This window comes from Hylobates moloch, unplaced genomic scaffold, assembly GCF_009828535.3.
Source record: "Hylobates moloch isolate HMO894 unplaced genomic scaffold, HMol_V3 SCAFFOLD_13, whole genome shotgun sequence".
In the NCBI taxonomy this organism is placed as follows: Eukaryota; Metazoa; Chordata; class Mammalia; order Primates; family Hylobatidae; genus Hylobates; species Hylobates moloch.
In genome coordinates, this window is record NW_026652288.1 from 71,358,516 (window position 1) to 71,370,212 (window position 11,697).

Genomic DNA, 11,697 nt, shown 5'->3' on the forward strand with positions numbered 1-11,697 from the left:
AGGATGCCTTTCATGTTCATCATAATCAGAATTAGCCTTTTTAAAAAATTTAGGCAGACTTGTGGTATGATTTGTACCCTGCCTCATTTTTAAGATGATCCTAGCAATGTATGAGTAAACGCCAAATAAGTTTCAGAGATAGCATTCAAAAGGAAAGAAATTGTCACCTCATATATGCAATAACCTTAAATACAACGGGCGAACATTTATGTAGCACTTATTGTGAACCAGGCACTGTATTAAATCATTCATTATCTTCTGTAATCCTTACAAATGGGCTATAAAATAGTTACTATTTTTTAAACTTTCAAATGAAGTATAGAAAAGAAACAGTGGTCTCTATTTTCATCCTTGTTTTACAAAGGAGGACACTAAATGCTAGCAAGGTTAAATAATGCCCTCCAGGCTGCTTAATGTTGTTCTCTAATTCCAAAGCAGGAGCTTTTCACTGCCAGATTGTGTGCTCTTATTTTCTTCCTCGCCTTCTGTTGTTAGTTTCCTAGGGCTATTGTAACAAGTTACCACAAACTTGGTGGCCTGGAGCAACAGAAATTTATCCTTTCATGGTTTTCGAGGCCAAGTCCAAACTTACATGTAAGTAAGGCTGTGCTCCCCCTGAAGGCTCTAGGGGAGAATCTGATCTTGCCTCTTCCAGCTTCTGGTGGTTCCAGGCATCCCTCGGCTTAGGGTTACATAATGCCACTCTCTGCCTCTGCCTTCATGTGGGCTTCTCCTCTGTATGCCTTCTTTTCTGTCTGTTATAAGGACATGTGTCATTGGACTTAGTCCTACCTGGGTAATCCTGGACAATCTCATCTGAAGATTCTTAATTACATCTGCAAAGACTCTTCTTCCAAATAAGGTCACATTCTAGGTTTTGAGGGTTAAGATGTGGACATATCTTTTGCAGGACCGCCATTTAACCTATTATACCTTCCTAATGCGATCCCTATGGGTTGGAGCTGTCATTTATATGATGTTGAGAGCTTAACAGACTCATAGAATACTAAGTGGAGAGTGAATCCCAGAGATCGTCTCCACATTTTCAACAGGATAAACTTAGTTCCAAATGAGAGGTAGCTGATTCGTGATAACACAGCAAGGTCACAGCAGATTCAAGGCCATGCTTAAACTTCCTGATGCCTTATCCAATGGCCATTTCACACTATCAGAGAATGATTACATCATTGTGTGATTAAGAATGTTTTTCATCTCATAGTGTTTTTCATCTGCCAAAGAATCATGGTAAAAACAATTATCAGTAGTCTCTGTGACAAATTTCTGTCAGAGCTCAAGCCCTTAAAAAGTTTTTTTTTTTTTCCACTGATGGGCTAAGTTTCACATGGCTAGGAAAGCTACATAATTATCTCTCTTCATGGCCAACTGCTAAGGGATTAGGTCCAAATCTTAGAATCTCATCAATTCCCCGCCTTCCAGGCCAAATAAATTACTTTTCCTTGGATGGCTTTTGTGTTAGAAATTTTTGCTGCAACTTCAAGATACAGGCTAACGAACGTCAAAGGGTACTGCAAGGCAGACAGAACTCTGGGGAACATACACAATATAGGGGCTTGAGAATTGCTCTGGGGCATTGTAACTTCTCACCCTCAGAGAGGGTATGCAAGGGTTGGGGAGGGGATTTGTGAGAATTCCCCTGGAAAGAGTTAGGGGGGTGCTTTCAGTCCTACCTTCTCACCCAGCGTCTGCCCCCACATCAAGCCTAGTGGGAAGGGCTCAGCTATGTCTACTCTGCATTGGAGGAATTGAGTAGCCTAACATTTACTAAATCCTTGGGGAACAAGATACAGAGATAGCTGCCTACTGTGGTGGCCAGAGACGGAGAGTTGCTGCTGCATTCCTAGAGTTGGTGGGTGCTGAAAAAGCCTGAGTGCTCCCAAGGGTCAGATGAGCAGGTGTGGGGTTGACAAAGGTCCTGCCCAATTGTTCCAAGGAGAGGGGCAAACAGGCCTCAACAGAGAAATACTAAAAGCATCACAGCACTCCTTTACTCTGAAAGAGTAAGCAGTGAGCCTGAGGGGCATGAATCCACCAGGTCAAGCAAACTGCAGGTGAGAAGTCCCAGTAAAATGCTTTAAAGAACCCATGAAAGAACTCCAGAGTCTCCAAATAATCACAGAAGATCCTCCATAACAAGAGAGTCAGCCTGAAACATTACCCCAGCCCAGAGAATGTGAGCTGGGCTTTCCACAGCACCAGCCAGGTAAGAACTCTCCCACTTCACCTCCCTCTCCTCCACCCTCTGCTCAAATGCAGGAAGGATGAGAAACAGTGGTCAGCTGGTGAAGTGGGGCGGGAGGAAAGGAGGTAATTTAGGAGCGGCCAATCCTGTATGTTCCTCAGGAGTCAATAACCCCCCTGGAATAGGCCTTATCTGAGGGAGAGGGAGTAACTGTAGTTTCAAATGAAGTCTCAAGCTTTGACAATGGAACTAATTTCTGAAATGAGACTGTTTTGCAATTTAAAGGGGCCTCAGGACTTTGTGTTAGCAAAGAGTGACTAGAAAAGTCATGGGCTGGCTGGGCGCGGTGGCTCACGCCTGTAATCCCAGCACTTTGGGAGGCCGAGGCGGGTGGATCACCTGAGTTCAGGAGTTCGAGACCAGCCTGGCCAATATTGTGAAACTCCGTCTCCACTAAAGATACAAAAATTATCTGGGCGTGGTGGAGCATACCTGTAATTCCAGCTACTTGGGAGGTAGAGACAGGAGAATTGCTTGAACCCAGGAGGTGAAGGTTGCAGTGAACCGAGATTGTGCCACTGCACTCCAGCTTGGGCAACAGAGGGAGACTCTGTCTCAAAAAGAAAAGAAAAGAAAAGAAAAGTCATGGGCCTACTGACCACTTCCAACCAGGGTCAGAGGAAGAACTTTCTTCATTAAGTAAATTTTAAATGGACAGTTGAAGAGCAAAATTAAACTATCTGTGTAGTTGATAGTTTCTTGTTCAAATTAGCAGTTACACTGTGGTGAAAACAAAAGCCACAACCTCAAACACCTGTCGATGAACAATTGGAGGTCTATCACTCTTTAACAAAACGATGTTTGTTATTGTGGGACAATGCTGGCAGAGATGGGTCTCATCTTGTGATGACTTCAGCAGACTGCCACTAGCAGTGTGTGGTGAACAGTGTGCCTTTAGTTTGCTGGACTTCTCTTCCAGTGGCCCTCTCTCAGGAGCAAAAGGAGCAAAACACAGTCTATTCACTTTTCCTTATAGAGCGGGTTAGCCATTTCTTATTATGTGAGCTTCTGACCTCCATACTCACAGAGTCAAGTTGGTTTTCCTAATAGTAATGATAATTCCTTCTCTAATAATAATTCTGATGTCAACTGAAGAGAAAGTGTTTTTCATCCCCACTGCACTTGATAGTAACCAAAAATGAGCTTCTCATTTTGTACATTTAAAAGATAATCTTTTTTCTTCAGTAAAAATTGCACAGCTGTCAAAACCATGAAACTCACATATATGGTGAGACTTTGCTTGGCTACCGTTCAATGTTTCTGGTTCCTAGTGGTTATTAAAGAGTTATAAGCTTCATGTTCACTCAAGCTTCTAAATTCTTATTCATAAAGTCTGCTCAATCCAACTATAGGATTGCCAAAGTAAGGAGTGCCAAATTAGTGGCCAGGTTATTGATAATGATTTGATGATGTTTCCCACAGGATGAGGGTCTGGATGTCATAAAACTAGGAAGCTTTCTACTATTTAAAACCACTCAGCTGAAGAATGTTCTGGTAAATAAGAGATGATTGACAGGATTTTAAAAATAACTCATGATCTTAGACTGTGAAGAATTACATATCATTTGCAATTGACAAGACATTTGTCACAGGAAGAAAAATTATATACTGAAACCATTCCTAGCACTGATTGTAATATCCTAAAATATTTCCAATTTCTCAAAGGTTATTACAACATTTAAAAATATCTTCTCAACATAATTTCTATTAACTTCAGTTTTTAAAATATGTATGTAAAAGTTATAACCATAAGGTAAGTTGTATGATTTAACTTCGTAATAGCTCATACCAGATACATTTATAAACATCAATACTAGGCCTCTAAGTTGTAACACATTGGGGGACTCGAATAATCACTAACATTGCTTGAGACACTTCTGGAACTCTTCTTTGGAATTATCTTTAGAGTTGGTCTATGAACCAGACCAGAAAACAGACAAAACAAAAAGTCATATTATTTCATGGATCTATCTTCTATTTCTTTTTAAAAAGAATGAACAGATTACAAGGGGGGAAACTAGCCCAACCCGACATTAAAACACACTAAAAAGCCTCTGTAATTAAAACAATGAGTTACTGGTGCAAAAATAGATGAGTGAAATAATCTAGAGCAGGGATTAGCAGTCTATGGTTCAAGGTTATATATTTTTGTAAGTAAAGTGCTATTGGAACACAGCCATATCTATTCATTTACAAATTGTTTATGATTGCTTTTGCCTATAACAGCAACACTTGTGGCCTGCAGTCCTAAGTATTTACTGTATGGCCCTTTAAAAAAAAGTTTACTGGCCAGGCGCAGTGGCTCACGCCCGTAATCCCAGCACTTTGGGATGCGGAGGTGAGCGGATCATGAGGTCAAGAGATTGTGACCATCTTGGACGACATGGTGAAACCCTGTCTCTACTAAAAATACAAAAATTAGCTGGGTGTGGTGGCACGTGCCTGTAGTCCCAGCTACTCGGGAGGCTGAGGCAGGAGAATTGCTTGAACCCGGGAGGCGGAGATTGCAGTGAACCGAGATGGTGCCCTGCACTTCAGCCTGGAGACAGAGCGAGATTCCATCTCAAAAATAAAAAAAAGTTTGCCAACTCCTGGACTAGAGTGTCCTGAAATATATTCAAGTGCATATAAAAATTTAGCATATGATCAAGTTGGCATCTTAACTTTATCCAACTCAATTTTATGCCAACTATTCAACCCAGTCGTTGGCATCTACTGGGATAAAGATAGAGTTTTAAGTAAATGATGCTGGGACAATTAATTCACCATTTGGAAAAAGATAAAATTAGATCCATACTTCATACCCATATATAGGAATAAATTCCAAATGGGTCAAGATTCTAAATAAAAGGAAATTAAATCATACAAGTATTACACAAACACATGGATGAATACTTCTTAAATCTCTGTGTAGGGAAAGCTTTCTAATTATGATTCAAAATCTGGAGTCAATAAGAGAAAATACTGATAAATTTTACTGTGTAAAAATGAAAAAAATTAACATGCAAACCCACCATAAACAGACACACACATACACACACAAAAAAAGACTGAAAATTTGGCAAAAAATATTTCAACATATGTCAAAGGCAAGGGCTAATATCTTTAATATATAAAGAACCCTTAACAACTGAGGAACAAAGAACCACAAATCTCATTTTAAAAACTGGGAAAAGAAACAGGCAACTCACACAAAATATACAAAAATGGCCCTTAAACATATAAAAAGATACCCAAACTCACTCATACTTAGAGAAATGCAAATTAAAACATCATTCTAGGTACCATTTCTCACCTATAGTATTGATGAAAATTGCAAATTAAAAATTATTACAACACATTATGAGGCTCTGGGGAAATAACAGTCTCATTTATACATTGCTGATGGGAATGCAAACCTTTTTGGAGCAGAATATGGCACTATCTAACAAGATACATTACCAGTCCTCCTCCAAGTCCTGGATAATTTAAAGAGAACTCAAATTTAGGATCTCATCTTGAAGTCAGTTTTTTTCCTTTGTTCTCACTCTAGCACCTCATCCCTGTGATTAGGCCCAGGTCTTGTGATCCTGTCTTCTTTATCTTGTCAGTCCTGCCCTGTGTTCTAATGACCTGAAGTCCATATGTGGGTTGTGGAACTAAACCACCATCAAGAAGGGAAGTCTATATACCCATACAGCCACATTCATCACGAGTTTCTGTTGGAAGATTGTTAAACTCATTACAAGACAGATTAGTTCAGTTCAGTTTCAAATGCACATTTATAAGGTGATCATCTCTATCTGCTAAGTATCAATACAGTAAAGTTAATTTTTGTTTCCGTTTTATCTTTATGATAAAGCTGTTTTATCCTTTTCCCCTTTTCAAGTGAAAAAAAATCTCTAGTTTCATGAAACAGTTGAAAACTAGAGTATGAAATAAAATCTGCTTTTAGTCAGGCATGGTGGCTCACATCTGTAATTGGAATTTGAGACCAGCCTGGGCAACATGGTGAAATTATGCCTCTATAAAAATACAAAAATTAGCCAGGTGTGGTGGCACATTTCTGTAGTCCCAGCTACCCAGGAGGCTAAGGTGGGAGAATCACCTGAGCCAGGGAGGTCAAGGCTGCAGTGAGCTGTGATCATTCCACTGCACTCTAGCATGGGTGACAGAGTGACACCCTGTCTCAAAAGAAAAAAAAAAAAAAAAAAAAAGGAAGGAAAGAAAGAAAGAAAAATCTGCTTTCTAAAAATATTTTGATTACAAAAGTAATGAAACTCCCTGTTTAAAAAAAAATCAGGCCGGGTGCGGTGGCTCACGCCTGTAATCCCAGCACTTTGGGAGGCCGAGGTGGGCGGATCACCTGAGGTCGGGAGTTCAAGACCAGCCTGACCAATATGGAGAAACCCCGTCTCTACTAAAAATACAAAATTAGCCAGGCATGGTGGTACATGCCTGTAATCCCAGCTACTTGGGAGGCTGAGGCAGGAGAAGCGCTTGAACCTGGGAGGCGGAGGTTGCGGTGAGCCAAGATAGTGCCATTGCACTCCAGCCTGTGCAACAAGAGTGAACTCCGTCTCAAAAAAAAAAAAAAAAAAAAAATCATCCGTACAGAAATGAAGAAAGTGAAAAATGTAATTACCCCCATTCAGCACTGTTAACAGTGTGGTATGGCCAGGCGCAGTGGCTCACGCCTGTAATCCCAGCACTTTGGGAGGCTGAGGCAGGTGGATCACGAGGTCAGGAGATCAAGACCATCTTTGCCAACGTGGTGAAACCCCGTCTCTACTAAAAATACAGAAATTAGCTGGGCATGGTGGCTCGTGCCTGTAATCCCAGCTACTTGAGAGGCTGAGGCAGGAGAATTGCTTGAACCCAAGAGGCAGAAGTTGCAGTGAGCCGAGATCACGCCACTGTACTCCAGCCTGGGTGACAGAGTGAGACACCCTCTCAAAAAAAAAAAAAAATTCTGGTATGTGTAGAAATTTCCTCTACTTACAATCTTTCATAAGTGGGTATATATGGAAAAGTTACACTACAGTAAAAACCTCACTGTTTCTCCCAATTACCAATGGATGAAGTTAGTGGATACTTGCATAGTCTTGTCTCATTGGACTTAATGAACACGTGGACTTGGTAATGAACAAATGAGCTTATTAAAAGCCATTTGAGGCCGAGCACAGTAGCTCATGTCTGTAATCCCAGCACTTTGGGAGGCTGAGGCAGGTAGATCACGAGGTCAAGAGATCAAGACCATCCTGGCCAATGCAGTGAAATCCCATCTCTACTAAAAATACAAAAAATTAGCTGGGTGTGGTGGCACGCGTGGGTAGTCCCAGCTACTTGGGAGGCTGAGGCAGGAGAATCACTTGACCCCAGGAGGCAGAGGTTGCAGTGAACCAAGATTGCATTGCGCCACTGCACGCCAGATTGGTGACAGAGTAAGACTCTGTCTCAAAAAAAAAAAAAAAAATGCCTTTTGAATCCTTTCCTGTTGAGGAGCATCTGTCTTCCCCAGGTTTTCTGTGTGTTGCTAACATCTGATGAGTTTTGAACATTAGGCTTCCTCAGGAATGATACTGTATAATGTTTAATTTTCCCAGAACCTTTCTTTCTCTCCAACAAATACTTCTTCCTAGATGACATGCAATGTAGAGGTCAGCTGAGGTACACAAACCCCACCTTATCCCTTGATTTTTCTTTAAACCACCTACCATTCTCAATTTTCACCACTTGGGAAAATTTTCAAGTGCTGCACTAAGATTTCTGAAAATGTTCATGGATTTAATTTTAAGTCTTCTTGGCCCCACAGATGATGTCTGTTTCACCCTCATGTCCTCTCAGAATGCAGAGCTCAACCCCATTTCCAGTTCCCACAAGAAATCTCTTCACCCCAAGAATGTTATATTCAAAGTTTGGAGGATTGCCTCACACAGTATTCAGCCTGCCTGCTACCAGCTCTATGGCCTCCCTTTTCTCTCCTTCCCTTCTGAATCCTCTCCCTCGATATGGTTTGGTTGTGTCTCCATCCAAATCTCATCTTGAGTTGCAGTTCCCATAATTCCCACATCATGGTATGGACCTGATGGGAGGTAATTGAATCATGGGGTGGTTACCCCTATACTGTTCTCGTGATAGAGAGTGAGTTCTCATGAGATCCGATAGGTTTATAAAGGGCTTTTCACCCATTGGCTTGGCATTTCTTCTTCTTGCCGTCATGTGAAGAAAGATGTCTTTGCTTCCCCTTCCACCATGATTGTAAGTTTTCTGAGGCCTCCCGAGCCATGCAGAACTGTGAATCAATTAAACCTCTTTGCTCTATAAATTATCATCTTGGGAATGTCCTTATAGCATTGTGAGAACAGACTAATATGGTAAACTGGTACCACAGAGAGTGGGATGCTGCTGTAAAGACACTAGAAGATGTGGAAGCAACGTTGGAACTGGGAAACAGGCAGAGGTTGGAACAGTCTGGAGGACTCAGAAGAAGACAAGAAAGTGTGGGAAAATTTGGAACTTCCTAGAGACTTGTGGAATGGCTTTGGCCAAAATGCTGATAGTGGTATGGACAATGAAGTCCAGGCTGAGGTGGTTTCAGATGGAGATTAGGAACTTGCTAGGAACTGGAGCAAAGGCGACTCTTGCTATGCTTTAGCAAAGAGACTGGTGGCTTTTTGCCTCTTTCCTAGAGATCTGTGGAACTTTGAACTTAAGAGAGATGATTTAAGGTATCTGGCAGAAAAATATTTCTAAGTGGCAAAGTGTTCAAGAGGAAGCAGAGCATAAAAGTTTGAAAAATTTGCAGTCTAATGAAATAGTAAAGAAAACCTATTTTCTGGGGAGAAATTCAGGCCAGCTGCAGAAGTTTGCATAAGTAATAAGGAGCCAAATGTTAATCACCAAGGCAATGGAGAAAATGTCTTCAGCGTGGCAGCCCCTCCCATCACAGGCCTGGAGGCTTAGGAGGGAAAAAATGGTTTCCTGGACTGGCCCAGGGCCCCCCTGCTCTGTGCAGCCTTGAGACATTGTGCCCTGCCTTCCAGCTGCTTCAGCTCTAGCCTTGGCTAAAAGGAGGCAATGGACAGCTCAGGCCATTGCTTCAGAGGATGCGAGCCCCACACCTTGGCAGCTTCCATGTGGTGTTGGACCTGCGGGTGTGCAGAAGACAAGAACTGAGGTTTGGGAACCTCCGCCTAGACTTCAGAGGATGTATAGGAATGCCTGCATGTCTAGGCAGAAGTCTGCTGCAGGGTTGGAGCCCTGATGGAGAACCTCTGCTAGGGCAGTGCAGAAGGGAAATGTGGGGTTGGAGTCCCCACACAGAGTCCCCACTGGGCACTGCCTAGTGGAGCTGTGAGAAGAGGACCACCATCCTCCAGATCCCAGAATGGTAGATCCACTGATGGCTTGCACCATGCACCTGGAAAAGCTGCAGACACTCAACACCAGCCATGAAAGCAGCTGGAAGACAGGCTGTATCCTGCAAAGCTGCAGAGGCAGAGCTGCCCAAGGCTGTAGGAGCCCACCTCTTGCATCAGTGTGACCTGGATGTGAGACACGGAGTCAAAGGAGATTATTTCAGAGCTTTAAGATTTGACTGCCCCACTGGATTTCAGACTTGCACAAGGCCTATATCCCCTTCATTTTGGCCAATTTCTCCCATTTGCAGTGGGTGCATTTACCCAATGCCTGTACCCCCATTGTATCCAGGAAGTAACTAACTTGTTTTTTATTTTAGAGCCTTTTAGGTGGAAGGGACTTGCCTTTTTCTCAGATGAGACTTTACTTGGACTTGGACTTTTGGATTAATGCTGGAATATGCTTAGACTTTGAATTATGTGCCTGTAGTCCTAGCTACTCAGGAGGCTGAGGCATAAGAATTACTTGAACCTAGGAGGTGGAGGTTGCAATCAGCTGAAATCACACCACTGCACTCCAGCCTGAGTGACAGAGGATGTATAGGAATGCCTGCATGTCTAGGCAGAAGTCTGCTGCAGCGGGGGAGCCCTCATGGAAAACCTCTGCTAGGGCAGTGCAGAAAAGAAATGTGGGGTTGCAGCCCCCATGCAGAGTCCCCACTGTCTCAAAAATTAAAATAAAAAAAAAGGCTTTAGGGGACTGTTGGGAAGGCATGACTGTGTTTTGAAATGTGAGGACATGCTATTTGGGAGGGGCCAAAAGTAGAATGATATGGTTTGGCTGTGTCCCCACCCAAATCTCATCTTGAATTGTAGTTCCCCCAAATCCCCATGTGTCATGGGAGGGACATTGTGGGAGGTAATTGAATCATGTGGGCATAAGAATCATGGGGGCAGTTACCCCTGTGCTGCTGTTCTCATGATAGTGAGTGAGTTCTCACAAGATATAATGGTTTTATAAGGAGATTTTCCCCCTTTTGCTTGCCACTTCTCCTTCCTGCCATCATATGAAGAAGAACGTGTTTACTTCCCCTTCCACCATGATCGTAAGTTTCCTGAGGCTTCTCCAGCCATGTGTAACTGTTAGTTAAACCTCTTTCCTTTATAATTTACCCAGTCTTAGGCATGTCCTTATGGCAGCATGAGAATGGGCTAATACAACCACAACCTCAGATTCTTCTCTTCAGTTATTCAGGTAATGTCTTCTTTTTTGAAAGTCAGTAGTTCTCAAAATGTGGTTTCTGAACCTGCAACATTAGCACCACCCACGAGTGTGTTAGAAATGCAAACTCTCAAGCTCTACCCCAGGTCTTCTGAGTGAGAAACTCTGAAGGTGAACTGACCAGCACATCTGTGTTTTAGCAACCCCAGGGTTTCTGCTGCATGCTAAAGTTTAAGGACTTCTGCACCCAAACACAAGGTTTACAGTCTTCCCCATGCTTGCCTCTGAAGTAATTTTACAAAGACACCTTTCCCCCCAAAAGGAATCTTTGCACCAGCTACTAAGAGAATAAATATATCCCTATCTTACTATATTCCAAATCCGTGGTGGTTTCCCCTTCTCCTATAGTAAACAGAAAACCTGCTAGATAAATTCTAAAAGAGCTGTAACATTTTATTATAATACATTTGCTTCTTGCTTTTCTGACTCTTTCTCTCTAGTCAGACACCTTCCTTGTTGCTGACCACGGAGGTTGAACCAGGGACTTGATCTTCCCCTTGACCACATCCTGTCTGCTGAGTTGCTGAGCCACTCTTGAGTGACCTGACTGGGTCATGCCTCTGGGTATCTAATAGACAGGGGATTCACAATAGGACAGTTAGGTCTACACACATGTAAGAGCATTTGAGGGTAAGATGTGCATGGAAATGACTAGCAAACATTAAGGTAGTTGGAAGGTTAATATAAATTAAAGGCACTCCCATTACACCAACAGGTATCAGCTTAAAGTTTTTGCATTACCTCAGATAAGCAGAAGAGATACTGGAAAGGGAGAAGCATGGCAGCAACCAAAACCCCAACTCCCACCCTGCCCT

The 11,697-nt window shown here is 42.4% G+C and overlaps 1 pseudogene; it reads right to left on the minus strand.

Annotated features, from left to right (window-relative positions):
* Window positions 1-11,207: 11,207 nt before the first annotated feature.
* On the minus strand, window positions 11,208-11,276 carry LOC116481313 (U7 small nuclear RNA; annotated as a pseudogene).
* Window positions 11,277-11,697: the final 421 nt, after the last annotated feature.